The sequence below is a fragment of the Oncorhynchus mykiss genome, chromosome 9 (genome assembly GCF_057628025.1).
Source record: "Oncorhynchus mykiss isolate SJ-2025 chromosome 9, ASM5762802v1, whole genome shotgun sequence".
NCBI lineage: Eukaryota > Metazoa > Chordata > Actinopteri > Salmoniformes > Salmonidae > Oncorhynchus > Oncorhynchus mykiss.
In genome coordinates this window covers 9,686,510-9,704,592 of record NC_143030.1, presented here as the reverse complement: position 1 = coordinate 9,704,592, position 18,083 = coordinate 9,686,510, and the positions used below count along the sequence as shown (strand labels likewise).

Here is an 18,083-nt window from a genome sequence, read left to right as displayed (position 1 = left end):
AACATCTGTCCACAGTGAGAGAACAGAACTCCGGTTCCGCTCTGTCCTGACTGACGCATGACCGACTGGGCACAGACATCAGTTCAACGTTTACTTTGATTTACATTTGTTGAGTTGTTAACTAACGTGAATTCAACGTGAAATCAACAAATGTCATCAGGTCATTGGATTTCGGTTAAAAGTTTGGTGGAAAAAAAAATACGAAATGCCCTAATGTTGATGACTTTTTACAAATCCAAAAAATCTGTTTTCCACGTTGATTTAACTTCATCACATAGATATTTTGTGTTGAACTAACGTGGAAATAACGTTAATCCGAACCGTTTTTGCACAGTGTGGAGCGACGGGCTGCGGGCACCCATTAATTGTCTATGCACGTATGTCGCAGTTGATAATAGGTTAGGCTACATAAACATGGACGGACGGACACACACACACACACACACACACACACACACACATTGGTAGTGCAGTCACAGCAACGGACATATGGACAGTGTGACAAACCAAACATAGCATTTACTTTTGACAACTCACTCGACTGGATAACTCCCTGCACGGAAACAGACTGTTCTCTCCCTTTTTCTCTCTCCCCGAGAGACTGTTAGAACCGGTTGGTTCTGTTTAGAGTTGTGAGACGTTCCTCTTCCCGTTTTATCGGTCTGCTCTGGTCAGCGCGAGCATCGACTCGGTAGGAAAGCCCTGCGCGCGGTGTTTCCTGTTATTGCTGCTCTTCGTTGCCTATACCCCTCTCTCTCTCTCTCTCTCCCTCTCTCTCTCAATCTCTCTCTCTCCCTCTCTCGCTTCCGAACATATCTCTCTGTGCCATCCTCGCGCGCTGTCCTATCGCGGTGTCCGGGTAGGCGTTGAGAGGTGTGCGAGGGCGGGCTCGCGAGGTTGGCATGACCCCCCCCCCTCCCTCCCCTATCTATGGTTGGCATGACCCCCCCCCCCCCCCCCCATCCCTTTCTCCCTCCCTCACTTTTTCGCTTCTATCCACTATGTAACAGCCCATCCTATAGGTGAGTGAAAGGTCTATAGGATGAACTAACGACATGCCAAAAACTGAAGTGCACTCTGGGTAGCTGTTCTATCGTAGGATTGGGGATATTACCAAGAGGAGTTCATCCTACATCTATAGCTAGTTTGGTGGGCAACTAAACATCACACTCTGGAGCAGATTCCTGTCTCCTGTCCTATCACAGAGCAGAGTTCACTCATTGGCCAGGTCTCTCATTGGATCTTTACAATGACAGTTATAAACCGTTGGTCACAAACTCACCTGACAGATTGTCTGCTGCACCCTAACCTTAGGCCCTTGTCAAAAGTAGTGCACTATATAGGGAATATTGTGCCATTTGGGACGAATCACCACTGTCAACCGAAACTGGTAGCCTGGATTGAAGGAGTCAAATATTAACTTTTGGAGAAAAAAAATGATCTCTGGGTTAAACACATTGATTTATTTGTAGACAGACATTTATTCACATGGCAGGGGCCTTGACAGCAAACATGCCGAACATGGACGACAAGTTTATAGGCAACATTATCTCACCTGTTCATCTACTGTAGTCTATAGCCCCTTGGGAATTAGATGGCAACTATGGTTGGAAGATGCTATAAAAGGCTTAAACGAGTATCCAGGTAAATTCCAACGATAGCCAACCAATGGAAACAGAAGACTATTCATCACGACGTGATGCAGCCACACGCACCCACCTCTATCTCTCCATTCCCCCCACCACTTAATAGCCATTCTCTCTCTCTCCATCCCTCTGTTTATATCCCTCCGCATACCCCAAGCACCCCCTCTAACCTCTCTCTCCTCTTCAGTATTAACCCCCCCCCCCCACCCCACCCCACCCACCCCAGAGAAGCACTAAACTCAAAAGGTTGTGGTTGTTATGGTAACGATGGCGGTAACAAAAGTGAGAGAGAGGGATGGAGAGAGATGGAGAGGAACGTTTATCGTGATAACAGCATATGCAGAGAAATTACAATATATATATAGAGAGAGAGAGACAGACAGACAGACAGAGAGGGAGAGAGAGAGAGTTTTTCTGTGTGTGTGTGTGTGTGTGTGGACAGAGTCATTTAGGCTTTGCATCAAAAATGGTATGTATAATTCATACTGTGAACACAGTGAAGTAGTCACTCAGAAAACACTACTGACCAGAGCATAGGGTTTAACTGACCATAAACCCACAAAGATAACTTCGTAAAATTACATTTTGGCACAGAGAAGAGGATGGTGTGTGTGTGTGTGTGTGTGTCTGTGTGTGTGTGTGTGTGTGTATATATACAGTGCCTTCGGAAAATATTCAGACCCCTTTGACTTTTTCCACATTTTGTTACGTTACAACTTTATTCTAAAATGGATGAAATATATTTATTTTTCCTCAGCAATCTACACACAATACCCCCATATGGCCAGCGAAAACAGGTTTTTAGAATTTTATTAAAAATAAAAATGTATTGAGCTCAGGCTCATCCTGTTTCCATTGATCATCCCTGAGATGTTTCTACAACTTGATTGGAGTCCAGTAAATTCAAGTATTTGATACACTGCCGATTTTGCAGGTTTTCCTACTCACAAAGCATGTAGAGGCCTGTTGTCACGTTCTGACCTTAGTTCTTTTGTTATGTCTTTGTTTTAGTATGGTCAGGGCGTGAGTTTGGTGGGTTGTCTATGTTATTTTTTCTATGCTTTGCTAGTTCTGTGTTTGGCCTGGTGTGGTTCTCAATCAGAGGCAGCAGTCAATCGTTGTCCCTGATTGAGAACCATATTTAGGGAACCTGTTTTCTATTGTGTTTTGTGGGTGATTATTTTCTGTTGTGTGTCTACACCAGCCAGAACTGTTTTCGGTCGTTTCTCTTTGGTATTTTTGTTATTTCCGTGTTCATTCTAATAAATATGGACACCTTGGTCTTCACCTTCTTCCACCAACAATGCCCGTTACATCTGTACATTTTATCATAGGTTCAACTTCAACTGTGAGAGACGGAATCTAAAACAAAAATACAGAAAATCACATTGTATGATTTTTAAGTAATTCATTTGCATTTTATTGCATGACATAAGTATTTGATACATCAGAAAAGCAGAACCTAATATTTGGTACAGAAACCTTTGTTTGCAAATACAGAGATCATATGTTTCCTGTAGTTCTTGACCAGGTTTGCACACACTGCAGCAGGGATTTTGGCTCACTCCTCCATACAGACCTTCTCCAGATCCTTCAGGTTTCGGGGCTGACGCTGGGCAATACGGACTTTCAGCTCCCTCCAAAGATTTTCTATTGGGTTCAGGTCTGGAGACTGGCTAGGCCACTCCAGGACCTTGAGATGATTCTTACGGAGCCACTACTTAGTTGCCCTGGCTATGTGTTTTGGGTCGTTGTCATGCTGGAAGACCCAGCCACGACCCATCTTCAATGCTCTTACTGAGGGAAGGAGGTTGTTGGCCAAGATCTCGCGATACATGGCCCCATCCATCCTCCCCTCAATACGGTGCAGTCGTCCTGTCCCCTTTGCAGAAAAGCATCCCCAAAGAATGATGTTTCCACCTCCATGCTTCTTGGTTGGGATGGTGTTCTTGGGGTTGTACCAAAAAGCTATATTTTTTGTCTCATCAGACCACATGACTTTCTCTCATTCCTCCTCTGGATCATCCAGGTGGTCATTGGCAAACTTTAGACGGGCCTGGATATGCGCTGGCTTGAGCAGGGGGACCTTGTGTGCGCTGCAGGATTTTAATCCATGACGGCGTAGTGTGTTACTAATGGTTTTATTTGAGACTGTGGTCCCAGCTCTCTTCAGGTCATTGACCAGGTCCTGCCTTGTAGTTCTGGGCTGATCCCTCACCTTCCTCATGATCATTGATGCCCCACGAGGTGAGATCTTGCATGGAGCCCCAGACCGAGGGTGATTGACCGTCATCTTGAACTTCTTCCATTTTCTAATAATTGCGCCAACAGTTGTTGCCTTCTCACCAAGCTGCTTGCCTATTGTCCTGTAGCCCATCCCAGCCTTGTGCAGGTCTACAATTTTACCTTACACAGCTCTCTGGTCTTGGCCATTGTGGAGAGGTTGGCGTCTGTTTGATTGAGTGTGTGGACAGGTGTCTTTTATACAGGCAATGAGTTCAAACAGGTGCAGTTAATACAGGTAATGAGTGGAGAACAGGAGGGCTTCTTAAAGAAAAACTAACAGGTCTGTGAGAGCCGGAATTCTTACTGGTTGGTAGGTGATCAAATACTTATGTCATCCAATAAAATACTAATTAATTATTTAAAAATCATACAATGTGATTTTCTGTTTTAGATTCCGTCTCTCACAGTTGAAGTGTACCTATGATAAAAATTACAGACCTCTACATGCTTTGCAAGTAGGAAAACCTGCAAAATCGGCAGTGTATCAAATACTTATTCTCCCCACTGTATATTTATATATACACACAAAAGTATGTGGACTCCCCTTCAAATTAGTGGTTTCGGCTATTACAGCCACACCCGTTGCTGACAGGTGTATTAAATCGAGCACACAGCCATGCAATCTCCATAGACAAACATTGGCAGTAAAACGGCCTTACTGGAGAGCTCAGTGACTTTCAACGTGGCACCGTTCCAACATGTTAGTTCTTTAAATATCTGCCCTGCTAGAGCTTCCCCGGTCAACTGTGAGTGCTGTTATTGTTATTCTGAACAACGGCTCTGCCACGAAGCTCACAGAACGGAACCGGCAAGTGCTGAAGTACGTAAGATCGTCTGCCGGTTGCAACACTCACAACCGAGTTCCAAACTGCCTCTGGAAGCAACTTTCAACACAATAACTGTTTGTCGGGAGCTTCATGAAATGGGTTTCCATGGCCAAGCAGCCGCACACAAGTCTAAGATCACCAAGTGTAATGCCAAGCTTTGGCTGAAGTGGTATAAAGCTCGCCGCCATTGGAATCTGGGTTTGGCGGATGCCAGGAGAACGCTACCTGCCCCAATGCAAAGTGCCAACAGTAAAGTTGGGTGGAGGAACAATAATGGTCGGGCTGTTTTTCATGGTTTAGGCCCCTTAAATTCAATGAAGGGACATCTTAACGCTACCGGGAGGGGGACAAGGGGACCGAGTCAAGACCAAGACCGGGAGGGGAACAAGGGGACCGAGTCAAGGGGGCCGAGACAAGGGGGCCGAGTCAAGACCAAGACCAGGAGGGGAACAAGGTGGTTTGAGACCGAGTGAAGGCCGAGACCAGAAAAATGCGAGTCCAATTCAAAACCATGATTGTAATTTTGTCATCTCACCACCATAATAAGAGTTCAAAATGTCCAGTATTTCTGATGTGATGAATCACACTTCACCATCTGGCAGTCTGATGGCCAAATCTGGGTTTGGCGGATGCCAAGAGAATGCTACCTGCCCCAATGCATAGTGCCAACTGTAAAGTTTGGTGGAGAAGGAATAATGGTTCGGGCTAGGCCCCTTAGTTCCACAGTGAGGAGAAATCTTAATGCTAATGCTACAGCATACAATGATATTCTAGACGATTCTGTGCTTCCAACTTTGTGGCAACAGTTTGGGGAAGGCCCTTTCCTGTTTCAGCATGACAATGCCCCCATGCACAAAGCGAGGTCCATACAGAAATGGTTTGTCGAGATCGATATGGAAGAACTTGACTGGCTTGCACAGATCCCTGACCTCAACCCCATCGAACACCTTTGGGATGAATTGGAACACCGACTGCGAGCCAGGCCTAATCGCCCAACATCAGTGCCCAACTTCACTAATACTCTTGTGGCTGAATGGAAGCAAGTCCCCACAGCAATGTTCCAACATCTAGTGGAAAGCCTTCACAGAAGAGTGGAGGCTGTTATAGCAGCAAAGGGGGGGACCAACTCCATATTAATGTTCATGATTGTGGAATAAGATGTTGGACGAGCAGGTGTCCACATACTTTTGGTCATGTAGTGTACTCAGCAGGGGGCCACATACTTTTGGTCATGTAGTGTACTCAGCAGGTGTCCACATACCTTTGGTCATGTAGTGTACTCAGCAGGTGTCCACATACTTTTGGTCATGTAGTGTCTCTCTGTGTGTGTTGCTACCACTTTCTGAGGTTTCTAACATGTCAACCACTTGGCCCAACATCAAGCAGCTCATCCAATGGCTGATGATCTAACACTCAGTCTGTGTGTGTGTGTGTGTGTGTGTGTGTGTGTGTGTGTGTGTGTGTGTGTGATGATGATCTAACACACTTCAATAGCACTCCAGTACTCAGCAGTGCCAGGAATAAAAAATACATTATCCCAGAGAGAGACAGAGAGAGAGATGGAGAGATGGAGGGAGAGAGAGATGAGGGATGGAGAGAGATAAAGAAAGATGGAGAGAGATGAGGGAAGGATTCCAGACCTTGGCGGAACGCCATGACCGTGCCTTCTATACATTGCTGGAGCAATTCTGCGGATTGCCCGACCACTACAGACTGTCAGTTACCTTCCAGTGGCGTCTATCCCGGATTCCCGAGAACCCCGCTTACCTCCTCTGGAGCGTTATTATGATGGAGGTCCAGGATCCTGCCAGATGTTTCGCTCCCGGTGTTCTCTCATCTTTGAGCTGCAGCCCTCTTCATTTCCCTCGGATCGCTCGAGGATAAGGTACTTGATGACGCTGATGTCTGGGAGGGCTCTCGCCCGGGCTACGGCAGTGTGGAAGCAACAATCTACCGTTTGCCTCAGTCTGGAGGAATTTGTGGCGGGGGTACGTAAATTGTTTGATTCTCCGTTGTCCGGGAGAGAGGCAGTTCGTAAGCTGCTCCAACTATGTCTGGACTCCCGTAGTATGGCAGACTACGCGGTGGATTTTTGCACTTTGGCAGCTGAGAGTGCCTGGATCCCGAAGCCCTGTTCGACGCGTTCCTTCATGGATTATCAGAGGAGGTTAAAGACGAGCTCGCAGCCTGGGAGCTGCCTACGGTTCTCGACTCGCTCATCGCCTTGACCATCCAGATCGATAGGCGGCTACGGGAAGTTAGATCCCACCTCGCCTCCGAGGAATCCCGGAAGTCTTCGGTGTCTACGTTCTCGAGAGAATCCGAGATTACCCGAGTTCCCCCGAGAGTCTCCGAGGTCTGCTGACTCTCCTATTCTGGAGCCGATGCAACTCAGCAAAGCTGTCTCCAGCCCAACGTTTACACAGACTTAACACCAAGAGTTGTCTGTATTGCGGGACTACCGGTCATTACGTGTCTACCTGTCCATTAAAATACCAGGCTCATCAGTTGGTGGTATGAAGACTTTTCCTACTCCCCTTACTCGCACCCCTCTCCATGCCATCCTGCTGTGGGGTGACCAGTCAAAATCTCTCCGGGTTCTCATTGACTCTGGGGCTGACGAGAGTTTCATGGACTCCACCCTGGTGTCTGAGCTGGGCATCCCCACTCAGCCCCTCTCCATTCCCATGGACGTTAGAGCAATGGATGGGTTCTCTATAGGCAGAGTCACCCACAATGCTACTCCTATCAACCTGCGAGTGTCAGGGAACCACAGTGAGCCTATGTAGTTCATGCTCATTAAGTCTCCTCAGGTTCCCGTGGTATTGGGGATTTCTTGGCTCCAGCGACACAGTCCCCTTATCAACTGGACTGCTGGCGCTATTGTGGGCTGGAGCCCGTTCTGCCACGCCCATTGCCTGAAGTCGCCCCGGGATGTCTTCCTGTGGGCTTGTAAGAAGTCTCGGGCCTCTCCGCCATTCCCGCGGAGTTCCAGGATCTCATGGAGGTTTTCATCAAGGCCTGGGCCACTTCTCTTCCTCCGCATCGACCCTATGACTGTGGGATCGACCTTCTCCTGGGCACTACACCACCCCGGGGACGGCTCTATTCACTGTTGGGTCCGGAGACCCACGGAGATGTACATCGAGGACTCCCTGGCTGCAGGATGTATCCGTCCTTCTGCCTCCCCCGCCGGCGCAGGGTTCTTCTTTGTGGAGAAGAGAAACAAAACCCTGTGCCCGTGTATCGACTACCGGGGCCTCAATGACATCACGGTTAAGAACCGCTACCCTCTACCACTCATTCCTTCGGCTTTCGAGACGCTCCAGGGGGCCATCATTCATCACCATTTTCTCGAAGTTGCACTTGCAGAACGCCTACCATCTGGTGCGGATATGTGAAGGGGACGAGTGACGACATCTAGGCTACCCACTAGGTTACCCTGGGCCTGCAGGGTAGCCTAGTGGTTAGAGCGTTGGACTAGTAACCGGAAGGTTGCAAGTTCAAACCCCCTGAGCTGACAAGGTACAAATCTGTCGTTCTGCCCTTGAACAGGCAGTTAACCCACTGTTCCTAGGCAGTCATTGAAAATAAGAATTTGTTCTTAACTGACTAAATAAAGGTAAAATAAAAAACATCCTCCAACACTGCTAGCAGATACTACAAATACCTGGTTATGCCATTCGGTCTGACCAACACTCCTGCTGTGTTCCAGGCCCTGGTTAACAGCGTTCTCCGCCACATTATGAAGCAGTTCGTCTACCTCAACAACATCCTCATTTTTTCCCGCTCAGCACGTTCTTGATTTTTGTCAAAGCAGAGAAATGAAATGCGAGTTCCATCGCTCCACCATCTCCTTCCTTGGATACATCATCACTGCTGGTAATGTGCAGATGGATCCCGTAAAGTTGAGAGCGGCGGTGGTGGATTGGCCCCAACCCACGTCCAGAGTGCAGCTGCAACGCTTCTTGGATTTGCCCATTTCTATCGCTGTTTTATCCGGGTTTACAGCACCCTGGCTTCCCCCCTTTCAGCATTCACTTCTCCCAAGGTCCCGTTCACGTGGTCCCCAGCTGCTGACCGGGCGTTCCTGGACCTGAAGCACCGCTTCACCACAGTTCCCATATTAATCCATCTGGACCCGTCCCGTCAGTTCATGGTGGAGGTAGACGCTTCGGATGTCGGAGTGGGGGCCTTCCTGTTCCAGCGTTCCTCCCTGGACCTTAAGCTGCATCCCTTCCCCTTCTTCTCGCATTGTCTTAACGCCACGGAGAGGAATTATGACGTGGGGAATCGAGAACTACTTGCGTTGAAGATGGCATTGTAGGAGTGGAGGCACTGGTTAGAGGGGGCGGAACATTCATTCCTTGTGTGGACGGATTACAAGAACCTGGAATATCTCCACACCGCCAAGCATCTCAACTCCAGGCAAGCTCGATGGGCCCTGCTGTTCACCCGGTTCATCTTTACCATCTCCTACCGGGGTCCAAGAATTTTAATCCGGATGCGCTATCACGCCGCTATAGGCAAGCTCCAGCAGGCCTCTTTCAACCTCTCCCTGTCCCTCACTGTCTCTGGTCACATATATCCCTGGACTTCGTCAGCAGTCTCCCTCCGTCTGATGGCAACACCACTATCCTCACAGTGGTGGACAGGTTTTCCAAAGCCACCTATTTCATTCCCCTCCCCAAGCTACCGTCTTCCAAGGAGACGGCCCAGCTCATGGTGCAACACGTCTTTCGGATCCATGGACTTCCGGTGGACATGGTCTCAGACCGTGGTCCTTAGTCCTGTCCTCTGGGTTTCACCCCCAGTCTAACCGCCAGTCAGAGCAAGCTAATCAGGACCTGGATACTACTCTTTGTTTCCTCGTCTCTGCCAACCCCACCGCCTGGAGCCAACCCCACCGCCTGGAGCCAACCCCACCACCTGGAGCCAACCCCACCGCCTGGAGCCAACCCCACTGCCTGGAGCCAACCCCACCGCCTAGGAGCCAACCCCACCACCTGGAGCCAACCCCACCGGCCTGGAGCCAACCCCACCGCCTGGAACCAACCCCACCGCCTGGAGCCAACCCCACCGCCTGGGACCAACCCCACCACCTGGAGCCAACCCCACCGCCTGGAACCAACTCCACCGCCTGGAGCCAACCCCGCCGCCTGAACCAAACCCCACCGCCTGGAGCCAGCCACACCACCTGGAGCCAACCCCACCGCCTAGGAGCCAACCCCACCGCCTAGGAGCCAACCCCACCGCCTGGAGCCAACCCCACCGCCTGGAGCCAACCCCACCGCCTAGAGTCAACCCCACCGGCCTGGAGCCAACCCCACCGCCTGGAACCAACCCCACTGCCTGAACCAAACCCCACCACCTGGAGCCAATCTCATCACCTGGAGCCAACCCCACCACCTGAACCAAACCCCACCGCCTGGAGCCAACCACACCGCCTGGAGCCAACCCCACTGCCTGGAGCCAACCCCTCCGCCTGGAGCCAACCCCACTGCCTGGAGCCAACCCCACCGCCTGAACCAAACCACACCGCCTGGAGCCAACCCCACCACCTGGAGCCAACCCCACCACCTGGAGCCAACCCCACTGCCTGGAGCCAACCCCACCGCCTGGAGCCAACCCCACTGCCTGGAGCCAACCCCACCGCCTGAACCAAACCACACCACCTGGAGCCAACCCCACCACCTGGAGCCAACCCCACCGCCTGGAGCCAACCCCACCGCCTGAACCAAACCACACCACCTGGAGCCAACCCCACCGCCTGGAGCTCAGCCACTGACCTCTCGCCTTTTGAGTGTTGGATGGGTTTCAGCCCCCGCTCTTCCCTGAGCAAGAGGTCAACATGCCAAGACGTCGCCTGGTCGGCTCTTCTCAAGACCACCTCCAGGTATCGACGACAGGCGGACCCCCACTGGACCCCGGCTCCTTGTTATCGTCTCGGGCAGAGGGTATGGCTGTCCACTCGGGATCTGCCCCTCCAGGTGGAGCCCAGCAAACCCCCCCCCCCCCTGTTCTATCGGCCCTTTCTCCATCTCTCTTAGCTGTTCGTCTAATGGTGCCCCACATCCTTCATATACATCTCACTTTAAATGTATCAAGGTTTAAATCTCTGTCTCACAGCCCTCTGTCTCCTCTTTCCAGAGAGAGAGAAAGAGATGGAGTGATGGAGGGATGGAGAGGGAGAGAAAGATGGAGGGATAGAGAGAGAGACAAAGATGGAGGGATAGAGAGAGAGAGAGAGAGAGAGAGAGAGAGAGAGAGGGAGAGAGAGAACGATGGAGGGATGAGAGGGAGAGAAAGATGGAGGGATAGAGAGAGAGACAAAGATGGAGGAATAGAGAGAGAGAGAGAGAGAGGGAGAGAACGATGGAGGGAGGGAGAGAGAGAAAAAGATGGAGGGATGGAGAGGGAGAGAAAAATGGAGGGAGGGAGAGAGAGAGAAAGAGAGATAGAGGATGAAGGGATGGATGGGGAGAGAGCGAGAGAGAGAGGGATGGAGAGAGAAAAAAATGGAGGAATGGATAGAGAGAGCGAGAGGGAGATGGAGGGATTTGAGAGAGATGGAGAGAGAGAGAAAAAGCTGGAGGGTGTAGATAAAATGTGTGAAAGGGAGAGAGAAAACAGGATGGAAGGAAGAGAAATGAGAGAGAGAGAGAATGAACATGGAGAGAGAAAGAACAGAACAGGAAGTGAGGAAAAGAGAACAGGAAATAAAGGAAAGGAGAGAAAGAAAGAGGGGGGGTCGATAGAGGGGGGGATAGAGAGAGAGGGGGGGATAGAGAGGGGGGGATAGAGAGAGAGGGGATAGAGAGAGAGGGGAGGGGTAGAGAGGGGGGGTCGATAGAGAGGGGGGGATAGAGAGAGGGGGGGTTGATAGATATGAGACAATCGACAGAATAAAGTGTTTGTCCATTGATTCACATTGAGAGAAATAGAGAGAGAGAGGAATTGGAGGGAGGGGGGAGGGAGGGGGGAGGGAGGGGGGGAGGGAGTGAGGGAGGGAGGGAGGGAGGGAAGGTAGAGTGCACTCAAACAGCCTTGGGCAAGGTGACAGAGAGGGATAGAGGGATTCAGGGGGAAAGAGAAAGAGAGAGATAAACAGCACTAGAGAGAGAGAGAGAGTAGAAAGAGGAAGTGGAGAGAACAAAAACAGAGGGTATGTGTGTGTGTGAGAGAGAGGAGTGTGTGAGAGAGAGACTAGTGTGTGTGTGTGTGTGTGTGTGTGTGTGTGTGTGTGTGTGTGTGTGTGTGTGATGTATGAGAGAGAGAGATTAGACCCAACCAAATCATGAGACAACAAACACATTGGAAAGAATTAACAAAAAAACAGAGCAAACTAGAATGCTATTTGGCCCTAAACAGAGAGTACACAGTGGCAGAATACCTGACCACTGTGACTGACCCAAAATTAAGGAAGGCTTTGACTACGTACAGACTCAGCTATTGAGAAAGGCCGCCGTAGGCAGACATGGCTCTCAAGAGAAGACAGGCTATGTGCTCACTGCCCACAAAATGACGTGGGAACTGAGCTGCACTTCCTAACCTCCTGCCCAATGTATGACCATATTAGAGACACATATTTCCCTCAGATTACACAGATCAACAAATATTTTGAAAACAAATCCAATGTTGATAAACTCCCATATCTACTGGGTGAAATACCACAGTGTGACATCACAGCAGCAAGATTTGTGACCTGTTGCCACAAGAAAAGGGCAACCAGTGAAGAACAAACACCATTGTAAATACAACCCACATTGTAAATACGACCCACCTTGTAAATACGACCCACATTTATATATTAACTATTTGCATATCGCTACAACACTGTATACATATATATAATATGACATTTGTTATTTCTTTATTGTTTTGAAACTTCTGTATGTGTAATGTTTACTGTTCAGGGGAGAGTGTGTGTGTGTGTGTGTGTGTGGGGCAGAGGGAGAGGGTGTGTGTGTGTGTGTGGGGCAGAGGGAGAGGGTGTGTGTGGGTGTGTGGGGCAGAGGGAGAGGGTGTGTGTGTGTGTGTGTGTGTGGGGCAGAGGGAGAGGGTGTGTGTGTGTGTGTGGGGCAGAGGGAGAGGGTGTGTGTGTGTGTGGGGCAGAGGGAGAGGGTGTGTGTGTGTGTGTGTGGGGCAGAGGGAGAAGGTGTGTGTGTGTGTGTGTGTGGGGGGCAGAGGGAGAGGGTGTGTGTGTGTGTGTGGGGCAGAGGGAGAGGGTGTGTGTGTGTGTGGGGCAGAGGGAGAGGGTGTGTGTGTGTGTGTGTGGGGCAGAGGGAGAGGGTGTGTGTGTGTGTGTGTGTGGGGCAGAGGGAGAGGGTGTGTGTGTGGGGCAGAGGGAGAGGGTGTGTGTGTGTGTGGGGGGCAGAGGGAGAGGGTGTGTGTGTGTGTGTGTGTGGGGCAGAGGGAGAGGGTGTGTGTGTGGGGCAGAGGGAGAGGGTGTGTGTGTGTGTGGGGGGCAGAGGGAGAGGGTGTGTGTGTGTGTGTGTGTGGGGCAGAGGGAGAGGGTGTGTGTGTGTGTGGGGCAGAGGGAGAGGGTGTGTGTGTGTGTGTGTGTGGGGCAGAGGGAGAAGGTGTGTGTGTGTGTGTGTGTGTGTGTGTGGGGCAGAGGGAGAGGGTGTGTGTGTGTGTGTGGGGCAGAGGGAGAGGGTGTGTGTGTGTGTGGGGCAGAGGGAGAGGGTGTGTGTGGGTGTGTGGGGCAGAGGGAGAGGGTGTGTGTGTGTGTGTGGGGCAGAGGGAGAGGGTGTGTGTGTGTGTGTGTGGGGCAGAGGGAGAGTGTGTGTGTGTGTGTGTGGGGGGCAGAGGGAGAGGGTGTGTGTGTGTGTGTGGGGCAGAGGGAGAGGGTGTGTGTGTGTGTGGGGCAGAGGGAGAGGGTGTGTGTGTGTGTGTGTGTGGGGCAGAGGGAGAGGGTGTGTGTGTGTGTGGGGCAGAGGGAGAGGGTGTGTGTGTGTGTGGGGGGCAGAGGGAGAGGGTGTGTGTGTGTGTGTGTGTGGGGCAGAGGGAGAGGGTGTGTGTGTGTGTGGGGCAGAGGGAGAGGGTGTGTGTGTGTGTGTGTGGGGCAGAGGGAGAAGGTGTGTGTGTGTGTGTGTGTGTGTGTGTGTGTGTGTGTGTGTGTGTGGGGCAGAGGGAGAGGGTGTGTGTGTGTGTGTGGGGCAGAGGGAGAGGGTGTGTGTGTGTGTGGGGCAGAGGGAGAGGGTGTGTGTGTGTGTGTGGGGGGCAGAGGGAGAGGGTGTGTGTGTGTGGGGCAGAGGGAGAGGGTGTGTGTGTGTGTGGGGCAGAGGGAGAGGGTGTGTGTGTGTGTGTGTGTGGGGCAGAGGGAGAGGGTGTGTGTGTGTGTGTGGGGCAGAGGGAGAGGGTGTGTGTGTGTGGGGGGCAGAGGGAGAGGGTGTGTGGGGGGCAGAGGGAGAGGGTGTGTGTGGGGCAGAGGGAGAGGGTGTGTGTGGGGCAGAGGGAGAGGGTGTTCAGTGTTTTTTCCAGTAGCTTTTTAACTGATGCTTGTATGTGGGCAGTGGCAGGAAACATTATGCTCATTTCACAGCAGACTGAGGTGTGTGTGTGTGATGGGGGTGGGGGATGAGTGTGTGTGAGTGTGTGTGAGTGTGTGAGTGTGATGGGGGTGGGGGATGAGTGTGTGTGAGTGTGTGAGTGTGATGGGGGTGGGGGATGAGTGTGATGTGTGTGTGTGTGTGTGAGTGTGATGGGGTTGGAGGATGAGTGTGTGTGTGTGTGTGTGTGAGTGTGATGGGGGTGGGGGATGAGTGTGTGTGTGTGTGTGTGTGTGTGTGAGTGTGATGGGGTGGGGGATGAGCTGCAATACATCTAGGTCATTGGAATGTATGTGTGTGTGTGACCGTGTGTATTTATGCATGTGTTCCATATTAGTGATAGTGTGTGTGTGTGTGTGTGTGTGTGTGTGTGTGTTTATGCAGACGTGCGTGTATAAGTGTGAGTTGAGTTTTACATAGAAAAGTAGAGTAGCTCTCAACTAAGGTGCTTTAGACTGTTGTGTCTCTCTCTCTGTGTGTGTGTGTGTGTGTGTGTGTGTGTGTGTTCAAAGTATTACCTTCCTAGTATTGAGTTCAAAAGGCACTTAAATCTTTAGTCTTGCCCGTTCACCCTCTGAATGACACACATACCCAATCCATGATTCAATTGTCTCAAGGCTTTAAAAAAATCCTTCTTCAACCTGTCTCCTCCTCTTCATCAGCACTGATTGAAGTGGATTTAACAAGTGACATCAACAAGGGATCATAGTTTTCACCTGGATTCACCTGGTCAGACTGTCATGGAAACAGCAGGTGTTCCTAATGTTTTGTCCAGTCGTGTCCGTATCCTTGGAGCAAGCAGACCCTAGCCATACACTGTAGAACATCTAATTGGCCCTTTCTAACACACACACACACACGAGCGCGCACACACACACACACACACATTTATGCACCAAAAACCCTCTGACACAGAAACGTTTCCTGTGTGCTTCCTGAAATAAAAACACTGGACACACACACACACACACACACTATATTGCTCTCTCGCTACAACACTGGCACCAATTATCCTCTCTGACTGGAGTGTTTTGATGGTGTAATTGTCACGGACAGAGAGGAGAGCGGGATGGAGGGATGTAGAGAGGGAGAGATGGGGGATAGAGAGAGAGAGATGGATATATAGAAAAAGAGAGAGAAAAGAGATGAGTGCTGACACTATCAGCATGCTAATGCTCTCCACCTCCCTGTTGTTCCAACCCTCTCTCCCTCCATCTCTTTGTCTCCATCCCCCACTGTTTTTCTCTATTTTCACAGGTGCAAGCTTTTCCCTCTCTCCATCCATCCATCCATCCTTCTCTCCAGTCTCCCCAGAATGCATAAACAAAAGAATGAAAGCGAGAGAGAGAGAGAGAGAAATATAGAACGAGGGAGAGAGAGAGAGAGAGAGAGAGATCAAGAGAGAAAAGGGTGGGTCAGGATTTTTTTTTCTCCCCCTGTCCGTTTATTCCGGACAATGCAGAGATCATCCCCCTCTCATCCTTTAACTCACATCTCTCCATTTTTCATCCCTCGCTCCCTCCCTCCCTCTCCCTCCCTTCTTCCCTCCCTTGTGACCAGAGTAAGGGTTAGGTATCTAAGAAGTCTATTCATCTATAAGCAGATGGAATCATTCAGTCATTGTTGATGTCTTTATTTGTATCCCTGTTGATGCAGATTTAAATGAGTCAACAGCTCAACTGCGACACCCGGTGGTAGAGTTTAGCTACTACAACGACACAATATACAGTTGAAATCAGAAGTTTACATACACTTAGGTTGGAGTCATTAAAACTCGTTTTAGGACATCTACTTTGTGCATGACAAGTCATTTGGGGCGGCAGGGTAGCCTAGTGGTTAGAGCGTTGGACTAGTAACCGGAAGGATTGCAAGTTCAAACCCCCAAGCTGACAAGGTACAAATCTGTCGTTCTGCCCCTGAACAGGCAATTAACCCACTGTTCCTAGGCCGTCATTGAAAATAAGAATTGGTTCTTAACTGGCTTGCCTAGTTAAATAACACAAATTGTATACAGACAGATTATTTAACTTATAATTCACTGTATCACAATTCCAGTGGGTCAGAAGTTTACATACACGGAGTTGACTGTGCCTTTAAACAGCTTGGAGAATTCCAGAAAATGATGTCATAGCTTTAAAAGCTTCTGATAGGCTAATTGACATAATTTGAGACAATTGGAGGTGCACCTGGGAATGTATTTCAAGGCCTACCTTCAAACTCAATGCCTCTTTGCTTGACATCATGGGAAAATCAAAAGAAATCAGCCAAGACCTCAGAAATAAACTGTAGACCTCCACAAGTCTGGTTCATCCTTGGGGGCAATTTCCAAATGCCTGAAGGTACCACGTTCATCTGTACAAACAATAGTACACAAGTATAATCACCATGGGACCACGCAGCCGTCATACCACTCAGGAAGGAGATGCGTTCTGTCTCCTAGAGATGAACGTACTTTGGTGCGAAAAGTGTAAATCAATCCCAGAACAACAGCAAAGGACCTTGTGAAGATGCTGGAGGAAACAGGTACAAAAGTATCTATATCCACAGTAAAACGAGTCCTATATCGACATAACCTGAAAGGTCGCTCAGCAAGGAAGAAGCCACTGCTCCAAAATTGCCACAAAAAAGACTATGGTTTGCAACAGTACATGGGGACAAACATTGTACTTTTTGGAGAAATGTCCTCTGGTCTGATGAAACAAAAATAGAACTGTTTGGGCATAATGACCATTGTTATTTTTGGAGGAAAAAGAGGGACCATGAAGCACGGGGCTGGCAGCATCATATTGTGGGGGTGCTTTGCTGCAGGAGGAACTGGTGCACTTCACAAAATAGATGGCTTCATGAGGTAGGGAAATGATGTGGATATATTGAAACAACATCTCAAGACATCAGTCCTGACATTTCACATTCTTAAAATATAGTGGTGATCCTAACTGACCTAAGACAGGGCATTTGTTTTACGAGGATTACATGTCAGGAATTGTGAAAAACGGAGTATAAATGTAGTTGGCTGAGGTGTATGGAAACTTCCTACTTCAACTGTACTCTTAACCAACGGGCTCTGGACCTGGTAGGGTTTCTTATCTACCTGGTTATTCATACCTGCTGTCCCAGGTCTAAATCAGTCCCTGATCAGAGGGGAACCTGCTGTCCCAGGTCTAAATCAGTCCCTGATCAGAGGGGAACCTGCTGTCCCAGGTCTAAATCAGTCCCTGATCAGAGGGGAACCTGCTGTCCCAGGTCTAAATCAGTCCCTGATCAGAGGGGAACCTGCTGTCCCAGGTCTAAATCAGTCCCTGATCAGAGGGGAACCTGCTGTCCCAGGTCTAAATCAGTCCCTGATCAGAGGGGAACCTGCTGTCCCAGGTCTAAATCAGTCCCCGATCAGAGGGGAACCTGCTGTCCCAGGTCTAAATCAGTCCCTGATCAGAGGGGAACCTGCTATCCCAGGTCTAAATCAGTCCCTGATCAGAGGGGAACCTGCTGTCCCAGGTCTAAATCAGTCCCTGATCAGAGGGGAACCTGCTGTCCCAGGTCTAAATCAGTCCCTGATCAGAGGGGAACCTGCTGTCCCAGGTCTAAATCAGTCCTTGATTAGAGGGGAACCTACTGTCCCAGGTCTAAATCAGTCCCTGATTAGAGGGGAACCAGGTGTCCCAGGTCTAAATCAGTCCCTGATTAGAGGGGAACCTACTGTCCCAGGTCTAAATCAGTCCCTGATCAGAGGGGAACCTGCTGTCCCAGGTCTAAATCAGTCCCTGATTAGA

The 18,083-nt window shown here is 49.9% G+C and overlaps 1 protein-coding gene across 2 annotated transcripts in view; it reads right to left on the bottom strand.

The window, feature by feature from the left end:
- prox3 (prospero homeobox 3) overlaps positions 1-761 on the bottom strand; it is an 8,192-nt gene extending 7,431 nt beyond the window's left edge. The window contains exon 1 of one of the 2 annotated variants that reach the window (XM_036987216.2): positions 538-761. The gene's annotated coding sequence lies outside the window, so the exon portion shown is untranslated. Of the gene's footprint in view, positions 1-523 lie in introns of both variants that reach the window. The other variant, XM_036987217.2, reaches the window with a different exon arrangement.
- Between the last annotated feature and the right edge of the window lie 17,322 nt (positions 762-18,083).